Here is a 13943-nt window from a genome sequence, read left to right as displayed (position 1 = left end):
ACCACATCATTTTAACAATACCAGCCCCTTTAAAAGAGTTTTCTCAGGAGCACTGGACAGCTCATTGATCACCAGTTTTTAAAGTTGCATTATTCTATTACCACAGGTTAGTAACTAAGCTGAAGTAAAATGCCATATCTTGCCATAACGTAGCAACATCCTTTCATAATGAAGCACAAAGGTTTCCATATTCATTGAATTTTCCTAATATAGCCTTCACTGAGCACACACATAGTTTGTGTGCCCTCTTTGGGGGAGGAGGGGTGGAGAGCAAAGGATAAGAATGCCATCTTGGCAGTGGGGAAAGATGATCAATTCAGCATTTACACCTGCAACATTTGGTGGGTGCTACCCTCCCATGCCCACCCCAAATTACTTCTGTGCTACTGAATTTATACTGACTCTTTCTTACCAAAACGTAGCCCCAAGATAAAAAGATCCCTAAAACAGAAGCGATCAGGCTAGGCCCACAATTACAAGACAAAAAAAGGAAAGGCTACACTCTAATAGGGAATGTTTACTTTTGCCTTCCCAGGACTTTGTTTCTTTCTCCAGTGCTTTCATGGAAGTACTTTCCTGCAAATACTCTCACTGCTTCTATGTCTTTACCTCTGTTCTGTAGTCAAATCACAGTGGGACACTCCATGTTAATGAAGCACATGCTGTTAAGTGTGGGTTTTACTCCCTCAAGCAATCTGCATTTAATGCCAACCTCCAGGTGGTAAGTTCTTTTGTAACTTAAATACCATGTGATAAATATTCAACCATTTCCCTAGTACTTTATTAACATATTGTCAGAATTTATAATTAGCTCATTATTATTTATTTACATGTGCAATACCACATTTATATTTATTTAGTATTATGTTTAAATTATTTAGCATTCTTATACTTAGTCTGTTACTGTAGGTGTAATTATCACAATAATTATAACTTATATAACCAGGTGGTTGGATATTTTGCTTTCAATACCCAAGGATACCTTCTCCTCAGTAGTTGAAATAGAATTCCCTGCCTTAAAGGGCTCTTTCATTAAGTTGCATTGCGCAGCTAATGTGTGTTTTACCATGCGGTAGACAGAGAGGACCCACACCATCTTCTGTGTTAAAAAATCAGCCAGCATGGTAAAAATTCCATTTTAGCTGTCTAACACAGGAGTGGGTAGGAGCTGGGCATACCATGGGCAGCTAATGTGTGTTTTACCATGCGGTAGACAGAGAGGACCCACACCATCTTCTGTGTTAAAAAATCAGCCAGCATGGTAAAAATTCCATTTTAGCTGTCTAACACAGGAGTGGGTAGGAGCTGGGCATACCATGGGCAGGTGGAAAGGAAGAGCGGTCTGCTGTGACAGCTAGCACACAGGTCAGTGTAGTGCACTAGCTGTCACAATTATCATTAGTGTGGCCACAGTTACCACCACCTCAAGAGGAGACAGTAAGTGCAGGTATGCTATCAGAAGTCCAGTAGTATAAGTTGTGGCACTGCCTCCCCTCCCAATACCCTCACAAAACATTCCCCCACACACATACAAATTCACCTTACAACATCCAATACCCCTTCCAACATCTCTGTGACATCCTATTTCTTCCCCCACTATCCCCAACATCTGATCTCCTCCTCGATCCCCTCCACTTCATCTTATATGGAAGGATGTCCTCTATGGGTGGTACTGTGATAGTTCAGGGTGGCCATTTTGTATCCTGAAAAAAAATGTTGAGAACATCCCAGAAAAAACAAGAAAAACCCAACAACAACAACAACAAAAACAAATGAGCAATTCCAATTATACAGTGTTGTGAACTATAATACCCAGTGCTGAAAATGATTTAACCACAATTCTCAAAAAATGGAGGAAAAGACCTCAACAGTCTGTGGTACTCGATGACTTATCATCCATACACAGTACCTGGCAGACGACAGACTCAACACTGACCAAATACCTCCACAATTGCTCTTTTTCTTTTATGTTCAAATAGTGCACACTTTTTACTTTACTTTTTAATGTATCTTATCACTCTTCATACAAATGGAAAAGCACACTTATTCAAAAACATCCCCACTCCATTTCATCCTCATCTTTGTTTTTTTTTTAATAAGAAATAATCCCCCCATCATATCCCCAACCCAATGCTAGCCTCCCCAACCCATTATCCAGACAGCACAACTGACACTGGCACTTCATTTGACCTCCCCCCCCCCCCCCCATACACATGCACAGCGAAGCTGCCATCAACACATTACTAATACTTCCACAGCACAGCCAACACCAGCACATTACCTGACCCATCCCCCACAGTACAACCAATAACTAAAACATCACCTAATCTCCCACATCACAGCTAATACCATATTACCTGATCCCCTGAGAACCACACATCACCTGATATCTTCATATTATACAACTACCCCAACCAGCAAAGACCCCCCCCCCCAGAGGCCCCTACATGTTAGAATGAGCTTCCAGACTCAGCCCCTTCTGGGCCCATGGCCCATCAAACTGGTACTTGGGTCACAAATCCCCCTGACCTCATACCCAAGCTTACCAGGGGACCTTGGTGTTTAGTGGGGCAGGAGTGATGCCCACTCACTCTTGTCTCATGGCTACTTGGTCTCCAACAAAGCTACTGTGACCTCTAGTGGTAATATTGTGGTATTACCCTTACTACTAGGGGGGGGGGGGGGTCAGGATTCCATATAAGGGAATTTTGTAGCTGTGATGTGGAGGGGTCAGGTGGTAGGTCCAAGGAAACAACGAGGCAGATGATCCACAAAATCCAAGATGGTGGCAGAAAGGAGCAGATCACAATTAAGAAAACCTTCTTCAGAATCTTTATTCTTGTGAGGTCTAAAAGTAAAACCAAACAAGCCCAACACTGGCTGTGTTTTGCCCATGCAAGATCTGTGTCAGGGGCTAGATAATACCAAGTGATGTGCAACAACCACCTCACTATCTTAGCCAAAGTAAGTCTCTCCAAAAAATAGCAGCCTCACACAGCAATTCTTTTTAAGTTTATTAATTCTGGATTTTATAAATCTGCTTTGAACTGATTTTGTTGGGAGTTGGTGGACTATAAAGACTGGATCACCATCAATCCAACATTTTGTAGCTGGAGAGGTCAGGTGATAAGCTTGTGTCAGATTTTTTTTTGTTACATTTGTACCCTGTGCTTTCCCACTCATGGCAGGCTCAATGCAGCAGGCAATGGAGGGTTAAGTGACTTGCCCAGAGTCACAAGGAACTGCCTGTGCCGGGAATTGAACTCAGTTCCTCAATTCCCCAGACCCAAAGTCCACCACCCTAACCACTAGGCCACTCCTCCACTCTCCACTGTACAATCGGGAGGGTCTCAGGTGATATACTGGTGTTGGCTGTGCTGTGTGTGTGCGTGTGTGCGTGGAGGGGTGTAGAGTGATATGCTGGTATCAGCTGTGCTGTTTGGAGGTGCTGGGAGGCTGGCAATCAAGTGAGGATGTGATCAGGGTGTGTTGATACTGGGATTGGGGTGCAGTGATTTTAGAAAGCTGATCCCACATCTATATTGGTGGTGGGGTGTATGTTGTTTCCTCATGTCCAGCTTTCTGAAATTGTTGTCCCCTCTGAAGATGGAAGGACATGAATGTGCAGTCCTGCTCCTTTTGTACAAGGAGGTGTATGCTTGACAGATCCTGTTGTAAACAGTATGGCAATTCCACACATCCTAACATGGACAAATGAATTCCCTTTTACACACACCCTTTCTAAATGCTACTCATGGTGTCCATATTCAGTTCTAGAATATCTGGTTAAAGATAACCAGATAACTTATCTGGCTATTTTTTACTGAATATTCAAAGATTAAATTGATTAAATATGCGACAAAGGAAATTACTGGTTAAAATCAGTCAGATCAAATTATTCAGCTAATTTTAGAACAACATTTTTTCCTGACCAGACTTAAGAAATAATCTCTAACTAGATAGTGCTGAATATTAGCACTGTCCAAATAAACATATCTGTGCTCTCATTCTATATCAGATACTTCTGTTTTTTTTTATGAAACAAAAAATGAGGATGTTATAATGCCTTTGTATCACTCCATGATGTGACCACGCCTCAAATAATGTGTGCAATTCTGGTCACCGCATCTCAAAAAAGATATAGTGGAATTAGAAAAGGCACAGAGAAGGGCGATGAATAAAGCGGATAGGACGACTTTCTTATGAGGAAAATCTAAAGTGGCTAGGGCTCTTCAGCTTAGAGAAAAGATGGCTAAGGGACAATATGATAGAGGGCTATAAAATAATGAGTGGAGTGGAATGGGTAGACGTGAATCACTTGTTTATTCTTTCCAAAAATACTAGGACCAGGGGGCGCATAATGAAGCTACAAAGTAGTAAATTTAAAACAAATCAGAGAAAATATTTCTTCACTCAACATGTAATTAAACTCTGGTATTCGTTGCCAGATAAAGTGGTAAAAGCAGTTAGCATTTAGAGGGGTTTAAAAAAGGTTTAGATAGATTTCTAAAAGAAAAGACCATAAGTAATTATAAAGATGGGCTTCAAATAAACGTACTGTTTATTTCTAGGATAAGCAGCATAAAATGTATTGTACTGTTGTGGGATCTTGCCAGGTACTTGTAACCTGGATTGGCTACTGTTGAAAAAAGGATGCTGGGCTTGATGGACCTTCAATCTGTCCCAGTATGGCAAAACACTTATGTTCTTATGTACTTATAATGGATCATACTGGATTCTCATTTGCAGAGGCAGAGTTGAAAATGCCATATTACAGATATACAATAAGCAGCAATTATGAATGCTCCTGATGCATCTTTTTTTTTTTTTTTTTAGCAAAAAGAAGGCATCTATCGAGTGCTGACAAAAGAGTAAACAATATAGCTAAGTAGAATTTTTTTGGTTGCTTATATATTTGAGAAGTTTTGGTGTATAAATAAGAAGAGGTTTTTGACTAATGAATGAAAAGAATAATTAAATCTACTTAGGTATGTAAGATGGCTTGATTTCTGAGATCCTTTTTCTCATTATTTAGATCTTTGCGAGAAAGTAATGAGATGTTATTGAAGATATTTTCTGGTGGCAGCTATATTAGTGCAGAGATTGCAACTGGCATAATAGTTAATATATCTTTGCCTGCCTCTTATTGGGTTATACAAGTCATCTTTTATTTGTCCATGAAAATGTCCGGACAAAAGATAACTGGTCACCAGAGTGCGAAACATATTTATTTATTTTCATTTTTATTCTATTCTATTCAGGGTATTTATATCCCGCTAAAATCAGTAAAGAGTTAAAGTGGGTTATATAAAGATAAAACATAAATTGGAACGTTAGGAGAGCTCACAAAAATTAGTCATTCAAATATTTATCAAAAAGATAAATATTTGAGTCCCTTGAGGAATTGTAAATAACTAGGTATGGAATTTCACAACTTACGAGCCTGAAAAGAAAAAGAATCATCATGGATTCTTTTATAACAAATGTTCCTAACAGATGGAAACTCCAACTACAAAGTAGAATAGAACTGAGAGCTCCTTTGCAATGCTGGATAAACTATCAATTGCAGTGTGTTAAACACAATACAGGCAATCTTAAAAAACTATCCAAGCAGAAACTGGTAACCAATGTAACCGTCTAAGCAGCGGTGTCACATGGTCATAACATGAATAACTATAAATCAATTTAGCTGTGGTATTTTGCAGTAATTGCAATTTATTAATTAGTCGTGAATTTATTCCACTATATAAAGCACTGCAATAATCTAACTGTGGCTATATTGTATCCTGAACCAGTATATGAAAATGTTCTGTAAGGAAAGCAGATCTTATTACTCTTAATTGACGTAGTTTAAAAAAATAACTTGCTCACATAATTTACCTGTAATTTACCTGTAAATCTATCAATAACTGAGGGCTCTGTTTACTAAGCCGCGTTGTAGGCATTCTTATGGGTGTCTCTAGCATTAGCAAGCGCTAAAAATGCTAGCGCACCTTTTAAACTTCAACTGCTCTCCAGAAGCTATAGTTACACTACTAGGAACTAAAGAAACATCATTAGAAATGTATATTAGCTTAGTCTTATCTACATTAAGTTTCAAAAGATAAGAATTATCCCAAGATTAAATCAAAGTAATACACTCAGAAATAGAATTTTGTAGCATTAAAAAATCTTCCATTTCTGGAATCAATACAAATATGTCATCTGCATATGAACAGCCACCATAACCAGATGCATCCAAAACCAAACTCAGGAGCCCTTTTTGCTAAGGCTCACCAAAAAGTTGCCTGTGCTGGTGTAGGTGCGTGTTTTGGAGGTGTGCAGGCCCGTTTTTCAGCGCTCCTGGAGAAAAGGCCTTTTTTTGTGGCCGAAAATGGACGTGTGTCAAAATTAAAAACAGCATGCATCCATTTTCGGCCTGAGACCTTACCACCACCCATTGACTTAGCAGTAAGGTCTCACGCGCCAACCAGGCGGTAAGCGTCAGTGAGCGTAAACTGCCAATTACTGCTGGGTAAGCACAAAGCAGCAGAAAATAGAAAATATTTTCTACCACCAGTTTTGGATGTGCATCAAAAATGGAATTACCGCCCAGGGCACGCGGGCTACTAACAGAGCCCCTCAAAGAACTGATAAACACATTGAAAAGAATCAGAGACAAGGGTGAACCCTGTGGAACACCAAAATCTGACCTCCAAATAAATGAAAAGGTGCTATTCTTCTTAACACAGTATGATCTATTTTCATAGAAAACCTTCTATCCATTTATAAATAGCTCCAGATAACCCATATTCACTTAACTTATAAATCTGGATATTATGATCCACTGTGCCAAATGCTCTAGAATTTTTAACATACAATTCATATGAGAAGTATAAAACTAATGATTTGCCAAGTTTATTCCTGATGTTAATCTTAATAATATCAATTCCATTGCAGACCACTGCAAAAAAAAAAAGAAAAAAGAATAAGTGACCTGTCTAACCTGTACAATGTCTATACTACCAGTGATAATTCCAGTTGGCAGCCATAGAGTGTGACCACCTGCTAGATATCATTTCTTATCAGCGGGAAGATATTGCCCATTGAATCCAAATTACATGCTGAGTCTTAGAGCATGATTTCTGTCTATTTCTAGCATTTGTACTGAACTAAGATAATAATCACTCTTCCACTACTGCAACAATTTTAAAGAGTGTTCAAGCAACACTTCTCACTGTTTTACCTGGCTGCAGTGCTTTAAGCACAATAACCCTACCTTCAGCATTGCAGTACAGAGAACTCCCTTTCTCTCCGTTTGACGGGCTGTTGCTTCTAGCAAGATAACACCTTCCCTATTGTAACATTTCAAATCAGCTTTAAAGAAAAAAAAATTCTCTCTCTACTTCAGCTGGCTGTGTTGCTTTAAGTATATTAACCCATCACTCACTGTAGCACTTCAAAACTGTTTTTAAAGCAGTCTCCAATAGATTCACAGCCACCTTTTTTCTTGGGGGAAATTACTAGACCTCTGTTATGCTTTTCTTTGGTCCACAATGGGCTTAGTCTTCTGGGCTAGCGGCAGCTGCCATTTTTGCTGCGTGCCAAGGTCCCTTTTACCATAAAGGGCCCTGTTTATTTATTTTTATTTATTTATTTATTGCATTTGTATCCCACATTTCCCACATTTTTGCGGGTTCAGTGTGGCTTACAATATGATATGAATGATGGAAATACAATTTGTTACAACTTGTTATGGATTACATTGTGAAGAGTTATACAAGACAATCGGAGTGTTGTTCAGGAATAAAAACACTGGGACCAAACCTTGAGACATTGGAAGGAGACAGCGGGAGGTTAAAAGGGCATTATGTATGGTATACATATTTCTGTGAGTAAGGGTATGAGTGAGGTGAGACTACGGGGGATGAGAGTTCAGAAGTGGATGTATTGATGCATTAGTGAACAGTGAGTGTGAGCTTTATGTGTTTTGCTTCTTTCCGTAGATTTTTTCAAAAAGATGGGTCTTCAATAGTTTGCGGAAGGAGGTTTGCTCGTGGATCGTTCTCAGGTTGCGCGGCAGTGCATTCCAGTACTGCGTGCCCACGTGAGAAAAGGTTGACGCGTGTAGCGTCTTGTATTTTACGCCCTTGCAATTAGGGAAGTGGAGGTTGAGGAAGGTTCGGGATGATCTTTTGGTGTTTCTGGGTGGTAGGTCTATTAACTCAGACATGTAGGCTGGAGCTTCGCCGTGAATGATTTTGTGGATTAACATGCATACTTTAAAAGTAATGCGTTCCTTGAGTGGAAGCCAGTGTAGCTTCTCTCGTAAGGGTTTTGCACTTTCATATTTTGATTTCCCGAAGATGAGTCTGGCTGCTGTATTCTGGGCTGTTTGAAGTTTCCTCAGTGTTTGCTTTTTGCAACCTGCGTATAGTGAGTTGCAGTAATCCAGATGGCTTAATACGAGGGATTGCACTAGGCAGCGAAAGACGGATCTTGGGAAGAATGGTCTTATTCTTTTCAGTTTCCACATGCAGTAGAACATCTTTTTGGTTGTATTGTTTGCATGAGTTTCGAGTGTTTAGTGGCGGTCGATAGTGACTCCAAGGATTTTTAGCGTTTCTGAGATTGGGAGGTTTAATTTTGATGTGTTTATGGCGGTAAATTCATTTGTGTTGTATTGGGAGGTGAGTATCAGGGATTGAGTTTTTTCTGCATTTAATTTCAGACGAAATGCATTTGCCCATGTGTTCATGATGTGTAGACTTTGATTGATTTTGTTATGGATTTCTTTGATGTCCTGTTTGAAAGGGATGTATATTGTTAACTCACCTACACTTAGCGCATGCGCTAGCCATGGAAGCGCCTATAGGGATATTGTAGGCGCATACATGGTTAACACGTTAAAAATGTTAATGCACCTATAATGCTGCTTAGTAAACAGGGCCCAAAGTGTGAAAATAACCAAAAGTGAAATGGCCATGCGATAAGTTTGCACTTGCCGTGTGGCCATTTCAGGGGGAGCACTTACTGCCATCCATTGAGGTGGCGGTAAGGGCATCCAAGCAAAATCGATGGTAACTGGGCAGCGCATGACACTGCCTGATTACTGCTGGGAAACCTCCTACAGAAATATTTTTGCAAAATTTCTGCTAGCATCGGAAATGGCGCACGTTGGGGGTGGAACTTCCACTGGCACCCATGTTGGGAGGGTGGTAGTTCTGGGTTGCCGCACTGCAACCCTTTAGAAAAAGGGCCCTATAGTTGCTTCTTTATAGGATTCCCCTTTGAATTTTTGTCTAGCAAATGCTGCACTCTGTTGAAAGAAGAAATTTGCATATTTGTATCCACATGCTGTCTACCTGTTGTGTGGATCACCTTCTAACTGTGCACTTGTGATGCTCTATACCACCTAGTTAGACTTACATTTCTGTCCTTCATGTGTTATTATTTTAAAGGAGCATAGTCCATCACTAGCTTAAATGTCTACCCTATTTAATAATACCAGAGAGACTCCATATAGACTAAAATATATAGGGTCCCGTTTACTAAGCCATGGTAAAAAATGGCCTGCGGTAGTATGAGCATGTCTTTTAGATGCGTGCTGGAAAAAAGGGCCTTTTTTTAAAGGGGGTTTTAAGGGGCCAGAAAATAGAGGTGCACTAAAAGTGAAACCAGCTTGCGTCCAATTTCAGCCTGAGACCTTACTGCCACCCATTGACCTAGCAGTAAGGTCTCATGCACTATTCACGTGGTAAGCATGCAGCACACACCCACTGCTGTTTACCGCTGGGTAAGCGACCCATGTTAGAAAATAGGAAATTATTTTCTACTGCAGGATTCGATGCATGACAAATTTAGAATTAGCCTGGCGGTAGTGCTGATTTAGCGCATGCTGTATGTGCGTAGGCCCTTACACGGCTTAGTAAAAGGGCCCCATAGTTAGGAATTCTTTCTTGTTGACAGAATATTTTTTTTTATTCTCTGTGTTTCCACTAATAAAGAAAACTGATGTTCCTCACATTCCCACTCCGTTGATAAAAATGCTTCTAAATTTCTTCTCTGTAAAATATTCCTTCTTGATTTTTATACTCCTCAAAAGAACCCCTCTTTTAACCCTAGATTTTATAAAATGTGTGTGTCCCACTTTTTTTGCATATGCAAGTTATAGAATAAGGGAAGATGCATACACAACTTAATTTAATAATTGGCAATTAATTGGAGCTAACAACCAATTTTTGGCTTACATTGGTGTTAATTGGTCATAATTGGCACTAATTGGCATTTCACAAGCAATTGCCCTTAGTCGTTATTCTAAAAGTTGCGCAAGCCGATTCCACTGTATGCAACTTGTGAGGAGCATGGGTGGGTCAGGGGCATATCTAGGAGTTAGACGTGCAGGTTACAGAATACAAGAATCTATCCCCCATATTCCCCAAAATGCTGCTGCTCATCTTATATGTAGATATTCTCGCTTCGCCAAAGCCACTCCTCTTTTATATGAGCTACATTGGTTACCAATAATAGATAGAATATCTTTCAAATTATGTGTTTTTATTTACCAAATCCTGTTTGGTCAAACCCCATCATATATGAATAATCTTATTGAATTACCCCCTCTCAATGCTGTTTCATCATATAGAGAATATCTTGTCTTACATTTCCCTATCTGTAAGAATGTGATATGTTAAACAATTCACTCTGCTAATTTCTCCTATCAAGGCACCAAATTTTGGAATTCTCTTCCTAAATCAATCAAGTTTACAGATGATTACCAAACTTTTAGAAGTCTTCTAAAAACACATTTCTTCAGTCCAGCCTTTCTGAATACAAAGAACACTATTTGAATTTTACTCACACCCTTGTTTTAATCTCATTTCCCATCTAGTCCTGCCTAATTATACTCTCACCTATCCACCCTTAATTATTTGTTTTTCCTTGAGATAGTCTAAATCCCTGGTTATTTACTGCACATGTATTAATTTGCTTCTTGAAGTTGTTATAATTTGTGCTATATTCTGTACATTATGTTTTATTCACTTTATAGTTTGTTTGTAAGCCACATTGAACTTGTTTGATCTATTCTTACTGTACACCACCTTGAGTGAACTCCTTCAAAAAGGCGGTAAATAAACTTGAATCTATTTCAGGCAAATGTGGGACATAAATGTCAAGTATAAATAAATAAATAAATAGCACGCCTAGAGATCCGTGCCAAAATCCAAGAGGACCGGTGAGACATGATTTCCCTCAGGATCATTTTAAAAATGTCATCCAAACCTCTGAGGAAGGAAGAAGCGCGGACAGAGATTCTGTGAGCCTGAAATTAGTAGGCTTTGCATAGGCAGCTGAAATTGCAGCAGACGTTTATTTTTTGTCTATTAGATTGTAAGCTCTTTGAGCAGGGACTGTCTTTCTTCTATGTTTGTGCAGCGCTGCGTACGCCTTGTAGCGCTATAGAAATGCTAAATAGTAGTAGTAGTAGTAGTAGTAGTATTCTATAACAGTACATGCAACTTCAGCTTAACAAACTAATGAGTGCTGATAACAGCACTTAAACAATAATGAGCACTAATTGGTACTAATTAGAATTTACACACATAGCTCGCTATGCATATTCTGTAATGAAATGCACTGAACTTCTAAAATGCCCATCAAAAAGGGGCATGGTTATGGGCGTGGAAATGGGAGTTTCGTGGGTGTTCTGAAATTTATATTTGTAGTTATAGAATATGGCCCAGTGTGTGTATATCTATACACTGGGATTTACGCCACATTTTTATTGGTCTAAATGGATGAAAGTAGTTTTAGTCACTGAGATATCAAATAAGCAGATTCTATCTGGTTGACGGACAGACGCCGGAGGGTGGTGGTGAATGGAGTTAGCTCGGAGGAGGGAAAGGTGAGTAGTGGAGTGCCTCAAGGATCGGTGCTGGGGCCGATTCTGTTCAATATATTAGTGAGTGACCTTGCCGAAGGGTTAGAAGGTAAAGTTTGCCTATTTGCAGATGATACTAAGATCTGTAACAGAGTGGACACCCTGGAGGGAGTGGAAAACATGAAAAAGGATTTGAAGAAGCTAGAACAATGGTCTAAGGTCTGGCAATTAAAATTCAATGCGAAGAAATGCAAAGTGATGCACTTAGGGAATAGAAATCCACGGGAGACGTATGTGTTAGGTGGCGAGAGTCTGATAGGTTCAGACGGGGAGAGGGACCTTGGGGTGATAGTATCTGAGGATTTGAAGGTGACGAAACAGTGTGACAAGGCGGTGGCTGTATCTAGAAGGTTGTTGGGCTGTATAGAGAGAGGTGTGACCAGCAGAAGAAAGGGGGTGTTGATGCCTCTGTATAAGTCGTTGGTGAGGCCCCATCTAGAGTATTCTGTTCAGTTTTGGAGGCCGTATCTTGCTAAGGATGTAAAAAGAATCGAAGCGGTGCAAAGAAAAGCTACGAGAATGGTATGGGATTTGCGTAACAAGACGTATGAGGAGAGTCTTGCTGACCTGAACATGTATACCCTGGAGGAAAGGAGAAACAGGGGTGATATGATACAGACGTTCAAATATTTGAAAGGTAGTAATCCGCAAACGAACCTTTTCCGGAGATACGAAGGCGGTAGAACGAGAGGACATGAAATGAGATTGAAGGGGGGCAGACTCAAGAAAAATGTCAGGAAGTATTTCTTCACGGAGAGAGTGGTGGATGCTTGGAATGCCCTCCCGCGGGAGGTGGTGGAGAGGAAAACGGTAACGGATTTCAAACATGCGTGGGATAAACATAAAGGAATCCTGTTCAGAAGGAGAGGATCCTCAGGAGCTTAACCGAGATTGGATAACAGAGCCGGTAGTGGGAGGCGGGGCTGGAGGTTGGGAGGCGGGGATAGTGCGGGGCAGATTTATACGGTCTGTGCCAGAGCCAGTGGTGGGAGGCGGGACTGGAGGTTGGGAGGCAGGGATAGCGCTGGGCAGACTTATACGGTCTGTGCCAGAGCCGGTGGTGGGAGGCGGGGATAGTGCTGGGCAGACTTATACGGTCTATGCCAGAGCCGGTGGTTGGGAGGCGGGGCTAGTGCTGAGCAGACTTATACGGTCTGTGCCCTGAAGAGCACAGGTACAAATCAAAGTAGGGTATACACAAAAGTAGCACACATGAGTTGTCTTGTTGGGCAGACTGGATGGACCGTGCAGGTCTTTTTCTGCCGTCATCTACTATGTTACTATGAGGGGCATAATCGACCAGAAACGCCTATCTCCATGGGCGTTAATCTCCGAGAACGGGTCCGTGAAGGGGCGGAGTGAACCGTATTTTTTAAAAAAAATAGATGCCCATGCTTTATTCGCCAAGGTGTGAGCTGGGCGTTTTTGCTTTTCACCGATAATGGAAAATGAAATCGCCCAGCTCAAAAACGAATAAATGCAAGGCATTTGTTCGTGGGAGGGGCCAGGATTCATAGTGCACTGGTCCCCCTCACATGCCAGGACACCAACCGGGCACCCTAGGGGGCACTTTTACAAAAACAAAAAAAAAGGTAAAAGAGCTCCCAGGTGCATAGCACCCTTCCCTTGGGTGTTGAGCCCCCCAAATCCCCCTCAAAACCCACTGCCCACAAGTCTACACCAGTACTATAGCCCTAAGCGGTGAAGGGGGGCACCTACATATGGGTACAGGGGGTTTGGGGGGGGGTTGGACGACTAGTAGCATTAAGCAGCACAATTGTAACAGGTAGGGGGGGGATGGGCCTGGGTCCACCTGCCTGACGTCCACTGCACCCCCTAACAACTGTTCCAGGGACCTGCATACTGCTGCTTGGGAGGAGGGTATGACATTTGAGGGTGAAAGTAAAAAGTTGTGAAACATCATTTGTTGTGGTGGGAGGGGGTTAGTGACCACTGGGGGAGTCAGGGGAGGTCATCCCCGACTCCCTCTGGGGGTCATCTGGTCATTTAGGGCACTTTTTGG

The sequence above is a fragment of the Microcaecilia unicolor genome, chromosome 1 (assembly GCF_901765095.1).
Source record: "Microcaecilia unicolor chromosome 1, aMicUni1.1, whole genome shotgun sequence".
NCBI lineage: Eukaryota > Metazoa > Chordata > Amphibia > Gymnophiona > Siphonopidae > Microcaecilia > Microcaecilia unicolor.
Note: the sequence above shows the minus strand (reverse complement) of the source record.